Source organism: Conger conger, chromosome 14, assembly GCF_963514075.1.
Source record: "Conger conger chromosome 14, fConCon1.1, whole genome shotgun sequence".
NCBI lineage: Eukaryota > Metazoa > Chordata > Actinopteri > Anguilliformes > Congridae > Conger > Conger conger.
This window is the reverse complement of record NC_083773.1, coordinates 44739229-44752512: the sequence shown is the minus strand read 5'-3', so window position 1 is coordinate 44752512 and position 13284 is coordinate 44739229.

Genomic DNA, 13284 nt, shown 5'->3' with positions numbered 1-13284 from the left:
TTATACATGAGGGTTTAAAGCAAGATTGCTTTTCATTTAGATTATTTACTGTTTATAAATGCTAATAAAAAAGGAAGAGGGTGCTGTGAAAAGCCTGGTGGCGCACGGCTAAAGCACTGGACCTAAAGCAGTTGCACACCGAGGACCGAGGTCCACGCCCGGTCCTGCCAAAGCCCAGTTTGGCATAATCTGCAGCTCTGAGGGTGGGGGCAGGGACTCGGAAGGGTCTGTAGCATCGCCGCATACAATAGTGCCCTGATTGCACTTGCATCGGTCACGGGTAAGGGTTGGCCGTTATCTAATTTTTGAAGCCATTAAGTCCCCAGATTTTAACCCCGGTACACGGTTTCACCATTTAAAAAGTCACGTGGCCCTAATGTGGCCCTAATGTGGCCGTTTCAGTTCAGCCATACAGTCTCCCACCAGAAGGTGGCTGCATTGCTCTGTGATAATATCAACTGCCATTTGTAATATTATATAATAAGCAATATTAGGCCTACACCAGATGGCGTTTAATGTTATTATTGCCACAACAGTGATGTGGTTAGGGACGAGGCACTTTGTGCTGAAGTAAAGAAAATAACACCCTTGTGTAAACACAGTGAATGTTTCTATAGCCTAACAGGATAAATAGGCAACTTAAGTTCAGCAGCACAAAATAATTGCTCAAATGAAAACACAATTAATGAATTAATTAATTAAAGGAAGGGAAATGACAAGCCTATATATACTTATTAAAATAAACTAAAATAAGGAAAAGCTAACTTGGGCTATAACAAGATAAAGATATTCTATCTATTTTACTCTAGGTATTTTTCCAAAAACACTCGCATGTCCACTTTCTCTGGTTTAAGAAGAGATCGTGTGGGGCTTACAACGTTGCTAGCTGTGCTGAATACATGCTCTGACACCATGAAACAGCCCAAGCCTAGTTGTGGGGCTTTGAAATGATGTTGTTCTCTAGATCGCAAAATATCCTGGGCCGCCGGAGGATGGGGCCATAGTGGTGTGTCCTCAGCTAGCATGGGCAATTGGAGTAGATAGGGTACAACTGCGCGAAAAGGGGGGAAATCAGAAACAAATGAAATATAATAAATAAATAAATACATTTAAAAAGATGATTTCAAAGGCCCAGACCCAGGTGATTTGCTCGTTAGGGCTTCAGGGAGTCAGGTTAGAGTATAAGAAGAAGGCTGCAAAAACTCAATGTTTCAAACTACCTATTTCCAGAATATGCCAGAACCATTATTAGACAATGTAACCACTGCAGTCAATGCAAGGTCTGGAAGACCAAGAAAGATGCCAGATAGAATGGCCCGAGGCCTGGTGAGAACTGCTCAGAAGATCACAGCACAAAGAGCTGCACACACAGGTCTAGCTGTTCACAGGACAGCAATACAATGTACTTTGAACAACAAAGACCTACATGGCAAGAAAGAACAACCTCAACACAAATGAAGTGTCTGAACTATGCAAAAGAAAACATTGAGAAGCCTGAGCCTTTTGGAACAATGTGCTTTGGGCGAACAAAATCAAAATGTAACCACCACCAAAGAAGGTATATTTGGAGAAAAAAGGGTGAAGCCTTTGTAGAGAAGATGACCTTGCCAACTGCGAAGCATGGAGGTGGATCCATTATGCTTTGGGGTTGTGTGGCAGCTGGGGGCACAGGAAATATTGTGCAAGTGGAAGGAAGAATAGAGTCCACCAAATATCAAGAAACTCTAGAGGTTAATGTTCAAAGGTCAGTCCAGATATTGAAGTTGACCACCACAGTCCCCAGACTTTAATAGAATTGAAAATCTGTGGAGAGATTGTTGCCAATAAAGATGGATATATAAATGAGTGTTTCATAAATAAATAGTTGTTCATAAATAAAATTTGGTCTTATTGGGTAGCTTTACCATAGCTGACGGGTTTGACCTCCATATGTTTTCATGTTAAATCTGACAGACCAAGGAAGAATGATGGAGGATTATTTCATACAAGAGAGTTGATGAATGGGTGGCATGGATGGTGCAGTGGGTAGCACTGCCGCCTCACAGCAAGGAGGTCCTGGGTTCGAATCCCCATCGGCTGGGGCCTCTCTGTGTGGAGTTTCCATGTTCTCCCCGTGTTTGCATGGGTTTCAGATTGGAGAGTCGAAATTACCCGTAGGTATGAGTGTGTGAGTGTGTGAGTGAATGGTGTGTGTGCCCTGCGATGGACTGGTAACCTGTCCAGGGTGTATTCCTGCCTTTCTCCCAATATATGCTGGGATAGGCTCCAGCCCCCCTGCGACCCTGTTCAGGATAAGCGGGTTAAGATAATGGATGGATGAATTAATGAATTAATGAATGAATGAGCTGATGAATGTGGTGGTGGTGAGGACGACAAGGGAAATGCCTTACAGGCAACCAACTAAGCATTTTACCAAAACTGTGGGCATACCCAAAAGTAAAACAAAGTGTTGATACTGCTTTATTTCATGGGCTTGGCCAAAAGCTTTTAAGTTCATAGATATGTCTTGTTGGGCTCCTATCCTTGTGCCTTAAATCCACCCTCCTGTGGGGAATAGAGCATATACAGAACAAAGCCCGCCACTCCCAATTGGACTCGTTCGATTGCTACATTTCCTGATAATCCCAGCCTCACATCTTCCTGGACAGTCTTAATACTCACAGAGCCTGTAATAGACCATCGATAACACATCCTTTCAGGAAAAAAGGAACATTTCAGCTTACATACAGAAAGCAAACATTTCAGTGTTAGAGGCAAATTAATTATTTGATTGGCGCATCCGCCCACGGTTCGAATCAAACACACACATATGAGCTGACACACAAAGACATGCATGGTATGGTGACAGGAAGGGTGATGGACAACTCCAACCCACAGGAGAGCACTATGGCATACTACCCATTTTTTACTACCTGTACTACCATCTGAACCTATAGGCCAGTGGAGGATGGGCATCCCCCAGTAGCTGGATTCCTCTCAAGATTCTCGCCACTGTTTGAGGGTTTTTCTCTCACTAGGGAGTCGTTTACCTCATATGCTATTTGGGGGCTGAGGGCTGGTATTTTCCATTTCTTCTTCCCTTCTGTTACTATGTGAAGCATCTTTGGGACAGTCTGCTGTGAAAAGCGCTACACAAATAAAATGGAATTGAATTGCATAATCCTTGGGTTGTATGAAATAGCGTCTCTCCCTGGCATAGGGAGACCTGTTGGATTTGGTTCATATTTTTGTTTGACTAATTTGCCCTACCTTGACCTGTGTAGGTTTCTGTTTACTCATTTCTTGTTTCAAGAGTTTTTGTGTTGTCTTTCAGTCTTCAACCAAATAAAAGGTCATATATACACTCAGTGAGTACTTTATTAGGTATTTATTAGACTTATTTTTAGACCTATTGGTCTTCTACTGCTGTAGCCTATCCACTTAAGAGGTTTGATGTGTTGTGTGTTCAGAGATGCTCTTCTGCATACTACTGTTCTAATGCATGGTTATTTGCATTACTATCACCTTCCTGTCAGCTTTGACCAGTCTAACCATTTTCCACTGACCTCTCTCATTAACAAGGAATGTTTGCCTGGAAAACTGCTACTCACTGGGTGTTTCTGTTTTTAATACCATTCTCTGTTGTGTGAAGATCCCAGAAGATCAGCAGTTTCTGAGATATTCAAACCACCCTGTCTGGCACCAACACCCATTCCACGGTCAAAGTCACTTAGGTCACATTTCTTCCCCATTCTGACATTTGGTCTGAACCTTTTGACCATGTCTACATGCTTTTATGCATTTAATTGCTGCAACATGATTGGCTGATTAAATATTTACATGAACAAGTTGCTGTACAGGTCTACCTAATAAAGTTCCCAGTGAGTGTATGTGTGTATATACATTGTATATATACAGTGTATATATATATATATATATATATATAGGGCGGCACGGATGGTGCAGTGGGTAGCACTGCCGCCTCACAGCAAGGAATCCCGGTCAGTACTGTGCAATAGTTTTAGGCAGGTGTGAAAAAATGCTGTGAAATAAGAATGCTTTCAAAAATAGAAATGTTGATAGTTTATTTTTATCAATTAACAAAATGCATGAACAGAAGAAGTGAATGAATAGAAGAAAAATCTAAATCAAATCAATATTTGGTGTGACCACCCTTTGCCTTCAAAACAGCATCAACTCTTCTAGGTATACTTGCACAGTTTTTAAAGGAACTTGGCAGGTAGGTTGTTGCTAGCCACAGTTCTTCTGTGGATTTAGGCAGCCTCAAATGCTTCTGTCTCTTCATGTAGTTCCATACAGACTCGATGATGTTGAGATCAGGGCTCTGTGGGGGCCATACCATCACTTCCAGGACTCCTTGTTCTTCTTTACACTGAAGATAGTTCTTAATGACATTGGCTATATGTTTGGGGTCGTTGTCCTGCTGCAGAATAAATTTGGGACCAATCAGATGCCTCCCTGATGGTATTGCATGATGGATAATATCTGCCTGTACTTCTCAGCATTGAGGAGACCATTAATTTTGACCAAATCCCCAAATCCATTTGCAGAAATGCAGCCCCAAACTTGCAAGGAACCTCCACCATGCTTCACTGTTGCCTGCAGATACTCATTCTTGTACCACTCTCCAGCCCATTGGCAAACAAACTGCCTTCTGCTTCAGCCAAATATTTCACATTTTGACTCATCAGTCCAGAGAACCTGCCACCATTTTTCTGCACCCCAGTTCCTGTGTTTTCGTGCATAGTTGAGTCGCTTGGCCTAGTTTCCACATCGGAGGTATGACTTTTTGGGCGCAATTCTTCCATGAAGACCACTTCTGACCAGACTTCTCCGCACAGTAGATGGGTGTACCTGGGTCCCACTGGTTTCTGCCAATTCTGAGCTGATGGCACTGCTGGACATCTTCTGATTGCGACGAAGGGAAGTAAGCATGATGTGTCTTTCATCTACTGCACTAAGTTTCCTTGGCTGACCACTGCATCTACGGCCCTCAACGTTACCCGTCTCTTTGTGCTTCTTCAACAGAGATCTGGAAACCCCTGTCTGCCTTGAGATTTCTGCCTGGGAGAGACCTTGCTGATGCAGTATACCTACCTTGTGTCTTGTAGCTGTGCTCAGTCTTGCCATGGCGTATGACTTCTGACATTAAACTGTCTTCAGCAACCTCACCTTGGAAGCAGAGTTTGGCTGTTTTAACCCTCCTACACAGCTGTTTCTGTTTCAGTTAATGATTGTGTTTCAACCTAAATATTAAATCGATGATCATTAGCTCACCCTGGTAAAATGGAAAGCCCTGGTAATACTGAGATCAGGTGGGACAGGGATATTTCAAGATTTTATTAAATGTCATACACTGCTCAAAAAAAATTATGGAACACTTAATCATCAGTGTAACACCAAGTCAATTAAACTTCAAGGATATCAATCTGTCCATTTAGGAAGCACAAGTGATTGTTAATCAATTTTACCAGCTTTGGTGCAAATGAAAGTGACAACAGGTGCAATGGAGATGAAAAAGCAAGACAACCCCCAAAAAGGTCATGGTTTTGCATGTGGTGGCCACAGACAATTGCTCTCTCCTTATCCTTCCTGGCTGATTCTTCTTTAGTTTTATGTTCTGCTAGTGTCCTTGTCACTACTGGTAGCATGAGGCGGTACCTGCAGCCCAATCAGGTTGCACAGGTAGTCCAACTCCTCCAGGATGGCACATCCATACATGCGGTCGCAAGAAGGTTTGCTGGGTCTCCCAGCACAGTCTCAAGAGCATGGAGGAGATACCAGGTGACCGGCCATTACACAAGGAGAGCTAGACAGGGCCGTAGAAGGGCATCAACCCAGCAGCAGGACCGGTATCTGCTCCTTTGTGTGAGAAGCAACAGGAGGAGCACTGCCAGAGCCCTACAAAATGACCTCCAGCAGGCTACTGGTGTGCATGTTTCTGACCAAACTGTCAGAAACAGACTCCATGAGGGTGGCATGAGGGCTCAACTTCCTCTAGTGGGACCTGTGCTCACAGCCCAGCACTGTGCAACTCAATTGGCACAGACTGCCGGAATTGGCAGGTCCACCATCGGCGCCATGTTTTCTTCTTCGCAGATGACAGCAGGTTCACACTGAACACATGTGACAGGTGTGAAAGAGTCTGGAGACACTGTGGTGAACATTATGCTGCCTGTAGCATCATCCAGCATGACCGGTTTGGTGGCGGGTCAGTGTTGGTCTGAGGAGGCATATCCTTAGAGGGTCGCACAGACCTCCATGTCATAGCCAATGGTACCCAGACTGCTGTTAGGTACTGGAATGAAATCCTCCACACCGATTGTCAGACCTTACGCTGGTGCAGTGGGCCCTGGGTTCCTCGTGGAGCAGGACAATGCTCAACCTTATGAGGCCAGAGTGTGTAGGCAGTTCCTGGATGAGGAAGGCATTGATGCCATTGACTGGCCCTCATGTTCCCCTGACCTAAATCCAGTTGAGCACCTATGGGACGTTATGTATCGGTGCATCCAACGCTGCCAATTACCACCACAGACTGTCCAGGAGCTCACTGATGCCCTGATCCAGGTCTGGGAGGAGATGCCCCAGGACACCATCCGCTGACTCATCAGGAGCATGCCCAGACGTTGTTGGGAGGCACGCGGGGGCCATACGCACTACTGAGTCACATTCTGTGCAGCCGTGATAAAATTGTTGGATCAGCCTGTGATTGAAATTTTTTACTTTTTCGGTGTGATTTTGAATCCTGCCCTCAATGGGTTGATGATTTTGGTTTCCTTTAACTGTTGTTACATCATTTTGTTCTCGACAAATTATACAATGTACATCAGTAAAGATTTTGAACTTTTGAACTTGAATAAATCATCAAGATCTGAAGTGTCCCGTAAGTGTTCCCTTGATTTTTTTGAGCAGTGTATATTTATGTGAATTAATAGAGCAACAATGTCTTTCATACGATGTCTGAATACAAACTATATATGCACTCATTTGTATTCAGTGTTGAAAGCCACAAAGCATTAAATAATTGATCAAACTGCAGTATCTAACGTAACCAACAAGTGGCAGCAAAACATGTGCTTTCATAATGCAAGCGTCGCTTTTGTTTCCCTTTGACACCAAGGGCCGGAGAACGATACAGTGACAACAGCAGCACAAACACCAAGGAAATACTCATTTAATCCTGTGCAAATTGAATACGTTTGCCTCCGAAGAGTTCAGTAATTTAATGATCGGAAATAAAGGCATCAAGATGGGTTGAGTGGTACCATGGGCCCGTGTAAAATCTGTTGTAAGCGTTTGCTTTGGTCTAACCAACCCAGAGCTCCTTTTGTGGAACTGTGGCATTCTTCTCGCTGTAACCCAAACACACTGCTTTACATGGTATTTGACTGACACTTTTTTTGGTGTCAGTTGATTCACAGTTGATTAGATTACAACTTACAGTTGATTAGACTAAGCAGGGGACAATCCCCCCTGGACCAATGTGGGGTTAAGGGCCTTGCTCAAAGGCACAACAGCTGTGCTGTTTTTTCCCCTGCCCCCCTCTCCAGTGTCCTCCAGCTATCATTATTAAGGGATTTGTACTAATTTATGTTGTTTTATGTCTTCCACAGCCGGAGTGTAACTCTCCTCACAGCCTGTCCCATCTTGTTTAGTTTATCTCTAAAATGTACCACTTCCCCTGACCCTGTCCACCTCCATCCAGCTTTTCCTCTCCTCCCTTCTCTCACTCCTCTGTACTGTTACTGCTAATGCGCTCAAATTGCTTCACACTCAAAAGACAATCTATATGTCTATTAAACATTTATTGAACTTTGAGTTTCATTGTAAATGTCAGTCTGGCTAGCCCAGCCTTGAGACAGTCACTCAGCCACTGAAATTTGGCACCTCTGGTTTACTGTTAAACTGTCAGGGTACGTTTTCCCTCCAGCGTCTCTGTCCTCCAATTATTCTCCTCCCCTTTTCTGCTTAGTTTGTGTCCACTTCTCTATCCCTCTCGTATTCCATTTCTTAATTCCCCCTCTCCAGTCCCCCTCTCTCTCCTGTACAAAAAAAGAAGCATACCTGTAGACGGGCTTTCTGAGGCACTCTCCACCCCCTCACCTTCCTGCCAGAAGAGAGGGATGCTGAGGAACGGGAAGAGGGGGCGAGGAATTGGGGAGGTGGGGGGAAGGTTTTTGAGGGGGGGCCGAGGCGGTGTTCCAAAAACGATAAATCAGGAAGCCCGGTTCTTCCTTTCCATGCGCCTCTGACCACACTCACCAAAGTAAAAAAAAAGGAAACCGAAAGCAATTCTTCCGCCCCGTGTTTGCACATTCGTCTTCATCAGGAAAGGGCTGCTGTGGGCCCAGTCCCGCCCACCGGGTCCCACTGAACAATGCAGGCCAAGAGAGGCGGGCCCTCTTATTAATACTGCTGCTATTACTGTAATTGCTAACATGGTGGCACTTCATTAAGCTTGATACTTGGTTGCTCATTTAAGTGATCATTTATAAATTAACAGAAGAAATGCAGTTCCTGTGTGCTGTCAGAGAACTGTGAAAGGATCCTGCATGTAAATAAAGATATGCATGAAAGGTAATTAATGCATCATATCCTGGAGATTTATAGTGTTAATTTGCAATCATTAAATAAAACGGATATGCACTGTACACGTTATTTGCTCATAATAATTATAATTAATGATACATCTTTGTAGACTTATATTTTCACCCCCAAAATCACAGGAGTGGAAAAACATAAATTCCACTCTAAGAATACAAGATAAATGTGTCGACAGGACTGCAAAATAAATTGCAAAAATGAAAAGGAAAAGTGGGAGTTAAATGTCCACAAAAAACACAGCAATTGAACATTATAAAATAAATGTGAGTAATGTGTAAATTAAGGTAATAATATATTACTTATAAATGTGGCCACCAGTTTGTCTCTTTGTTTTCATGCATTGTCTGTCCTCCAGCAGGGTGCAATAGTCCCCGTTTCAAACAATTACCCCATTTGCACCACCTCAATAATCCAAGTTGATAAGTAATTGCCACAGTGATGATTACCAGTGACACTCAGGTGTTAAATTCAGGTTGATTACTTACTACTGTGGACATGCTACATTATTTGTACATGTTGTAGAGCAGAGGTCACCAACCCTGGTCCTGGAGAGCTACTGGGTCTGCTGGTTTTTGCTGTTACTCTGCACTTAATTAATCAATTAGAGCAGATGATTACACAGCTAACTCACCTCACCTGGTTACCTGGGTCTTAACAGGGTGCTGTTTCTAAGGTGAAAACAAAAACCAGCAGACCCAGTAGCTCTCCAGGACCAGGGTTGGTGACCCCTGTTGTAGAGGGATATGTTACATTGTTTTTACATGTTGTACAGGGACATATTTACTTGTGTATCAGGATGTTCAGTTTGGCTAGGTAAGCAGCGTTTGTTCATACATTAGCGTGTTGCGGTATTACGATTTAAAAAAATACAAAATAATCTGGGGTGCGTTTCCCGAAGCCTTCTTAATGCTACATCGTTCGTAAATTGTACCTTAAGCTCTACCGTAACGTTTCAGCGTGTTTCCCAGAATGTTCTTAGCTAAGTATACCTTCCGTTCATCCTACTTTCGTAAGGTTGGTCTGGACCACTCTTAGCTATACGTTCTTGGCTAAGTATACCTTCTGTTCGTCGTACTTTCGTAAGGTTGGTCTGGACCACTCTTAGCTATACCTTAGCGATGTTGTCAGTTCACTCCGCTAGTGGCCACCACTGTTACGACCGCAAGCCTCTGACATCAGCTCTTGCTCTTTGTTACATCTCAATCTGTTAAGCAACATGTACACTAATAATTCTACAGTTGTAGTTGGCTAATAATATTACTAAAATACCACTGGTTTCATTCAAATAATGAAATTGTAAATTACGAAGGATGCATGTTGCACTTTATTGAACATGTTGCCTAATTGCCTTTTAAATGATATTCATAAAGTGACGATTTCCCACTCTCTCTGTGGGCTGGAGCGATGTTTAACCATAGTTCTTTCTTGGTTTTGTTGGACACCGTAGTCCTAAAACTGAAAAATAATGTTTCTTTATTCAGCACCACATCTAACAATATCTCCATTTTGTTTGCTGTGAAGCGGCAGGACCGTTTTTTCCGCCATATGTTATGTAAAATATATTTTTTTTAAAAATGTTTTCGTGGTGCGTTTTGCTTGTTGGTGCGCTAATCAGAGAAGATAGTTAATTACACCAGTAATGTGATAGTGCTTCTGCTAAATCAACCCTGATTGCAAAGTCATTTAAGGCACATTGACAAAGATATTAAAATAATGTAAATAAAACAAGGAAGGCGTATTGCTAGATGGCGTAGCCACAAACCGTATCACTAACCGTATATCATTTGGTGAAAACTATAATATTTTTTAGTATTCCTGCAGTGTTTTATTCATAAATAACACTACTTTCTCTCATAACGTAGTCAAACAGTCGCTGCATGGAGTGCATAATTGATCTTAGAGCGAGTCGATGGGCCTAGTAATGTTGCACGTAGAAGCTGTCCCGTAAGCAACCACCTAAGGGGAACACACGTAGAAAAGTAAACAACTTTAGTAAGGTGTACCTAAGAGAGTCTTCGTAAAGCGCTAAGAGACACCGTTATCGGGAAACGCACCCCTGATTATTCCGTGGTATAAGTGGGATATAACATTCAAACGGTAAAGTTATCAAGAGTTTCTTTCTCCCCAGTCGATTGTCGCTGTTCTCTCACCTGGGGGAGAGCTTTTATACAGAGGGTTACTGATTCGGTTATTGATTTCTGTTCACCAGTAGCCTACTCGATAGTCAGCAGTACATAACATAGTCAGTTCTATGTTATTCTGTTCGTTCATTTTGGTGAGCCGGATCTTTTGGTTCCGTTCGTTCAGAAGATTTGTTCGTTTGGCTCACGCGTTCGTTAACGCATGAGCCTCGTATGTTACTCAGTTCATTGTTCCTCACAGCATTGAACTGTGTTAGTTTGCAGCGTAAATGACATGATTTAACCGAATATTATCTGTGATATCCTAACCATTCAGCTGGTCCGTGGAATGTACATGCACTGCCTTCTAACGGCATTAACGTTATGTCTTACGGCTCAGCTACGCTGTACTTTCAGTTCAACACCAGTTCATGGCTCTGTTGTTCAGTAGTTCACTGGCTCCTTTTGGTCACTGCTAGTTCACCAGCTCAGTGTGGCTCAGTGGTTCGCCTGACGTCAGCATGTACGGTCCTTTGTGGTTGTTTGATTTGCATTTTGGTTAGCCTATCATCTTTCACACAAATGCTGGTGTGATAAGTAGATATTGGACACTGTGTAAGTCACTAAAATCACTATGTATGTCTAAAACTATAGAACGAGCCGCTTCTACTTAACTTTCTTCTTCCTTTTCTAACAACAACCTGCTAGACCCCCATCAGTCTGGCTTCAGATCGGGCCACTCAACAGAGACTGCGCTCCTCTCCGTCAGTGAGTCACTCCATGCCGCACGAGCAGCCTCCCTCTCCTCTGTCCTCATTCTTCTAGATCTCTCTGCTGCCTTCGACACTGGATCACTCCATCCTCCTGTCTGCCCTGGCAGCAACGGGCATCTGTGGCACAGCCCTGGACTGGATTGAGTCCTACCTCTCTGGTCGCTCCTTCCAGGTTGCCTGGGCTGGTTCGGCCCCTCGCCACAGGAGTTCCCCAGGGCTCAGTCCTAGGCCCGCTTCTTTTTTCGTCTCAACTCTTCGTCTCGTACCTGCCGTCTGATACGCAGGTTTCAGCCCGTATCTCTGCTTGCCTGAGGGACATCCAGAGCTGGATGGACAACCACCATCTAAAGCTCAACCCAGGCAAGACTGAAATGATACTCACCCTGCTAATACCTCTCCCCATCTGGATCTCTCCATTTCCCTCGGGGATACCACACTCACGCCATCACCCAGTGCAAGAAACCTTGGCGTGGTGATGGACAGCAGACTGTCCCTTTCCAATAACATTGCAGCGGTGACCCGGTCTTGCAGGTTCTTCCTATACAACATACGGAGAATCCGCCCCTTTCTCACCCCCTACTCGACCCAGCTCCTGGTCCAAGCGATGGTTCTATCCCACCTGGACTACTGCAATTCCCTCTTGGCTGGCCTCCCAGCGTCCGCCATCAGACCCCTCCAACTTATCCAGAATGCAGCAGCTCGTCTGGTCTTCAACCTTCCTAAATACTCACACGTCACCCCCCTGCTTACTTCCCTCCACTGGCTGCCTGTCATGGCTCGCATCAAATTCAAAACATTGGTGCTAGCCTTCCAAGCAGTTAAGGGGTCTTCCCCAGCTTATCTACAAACAATCATCAGACCCTACACCCCTGCCAGACCTCTTCGTTCAGCCTCCACAGGCCGCTTGGCACCTCCCCCTCTCCGAACCTCCACCTCACGCTCACGACTACTGTCTGTTCTGGCTCCACGGTGGTGGAACGAACTCCCCGTTGAGGTCAGAACTGAAGAATCTCTCCCCACCTTCAAGCGCAAGCTGAAGACACACCTCTTCAAGCAGCACCTCTCCCCATCCCTCCCTACCTCCCTGTGAACCTTAATTGTTGTCTCTGTGACTTGCTTTGTGTATCGGTATTTTTAGTTAGCTAGGTAAGCAGTGTTTGGATAGTGAACTTTGGTCAGTTTTGCTCTGTTGTTTGTTTCTTTGTTAAAAAAAAAATAAAAATTTTAAAAAAATATTGGCCCTTATCTTAGCTTATTGGTCCTTATCTTTGTTGTACAGGTAGCAGTTGAAATTGTACTTCCCTCTAGGGTCTTTCAGCGAACTTATCCCTGGTTATGGGTATGCACTTTGTTGTACGTCGCTCCGGATAAGAGCGTCTGCCAAATGCCAATAATGTAATGTAATGTAATGTAATGTTTGGCTAAGGAGACAAAGGGGGAGCGGGCAGATCTCAGCATTTGGGGAGAGAGCCAATTGAACAAATCTTTCACAGAGAAGACTCGGGTCAGTTCGTTCATGTGAAAGATTTGTTCCTTTGTGAACTGCCCATCACTATTCAGCTCAGTCCAAGAGGGTCACCTCTGACCAACACCATCTAATTCAGTGGTCCCCAGTGGTCTCTGGTCCTGGAGAGCTACAGGGTCTGCTGGTTTTTGTTGTTACTCTGCACTTAATCAATTAGAGAAGTTGATTACACAGTTAACTCACCTCACCTGGTTACCTGGGTCTCAACAGGGTGCTGATTTTAAGGTGAAAACAAAAACCCGCAGACTCATTAGCTCTTCAG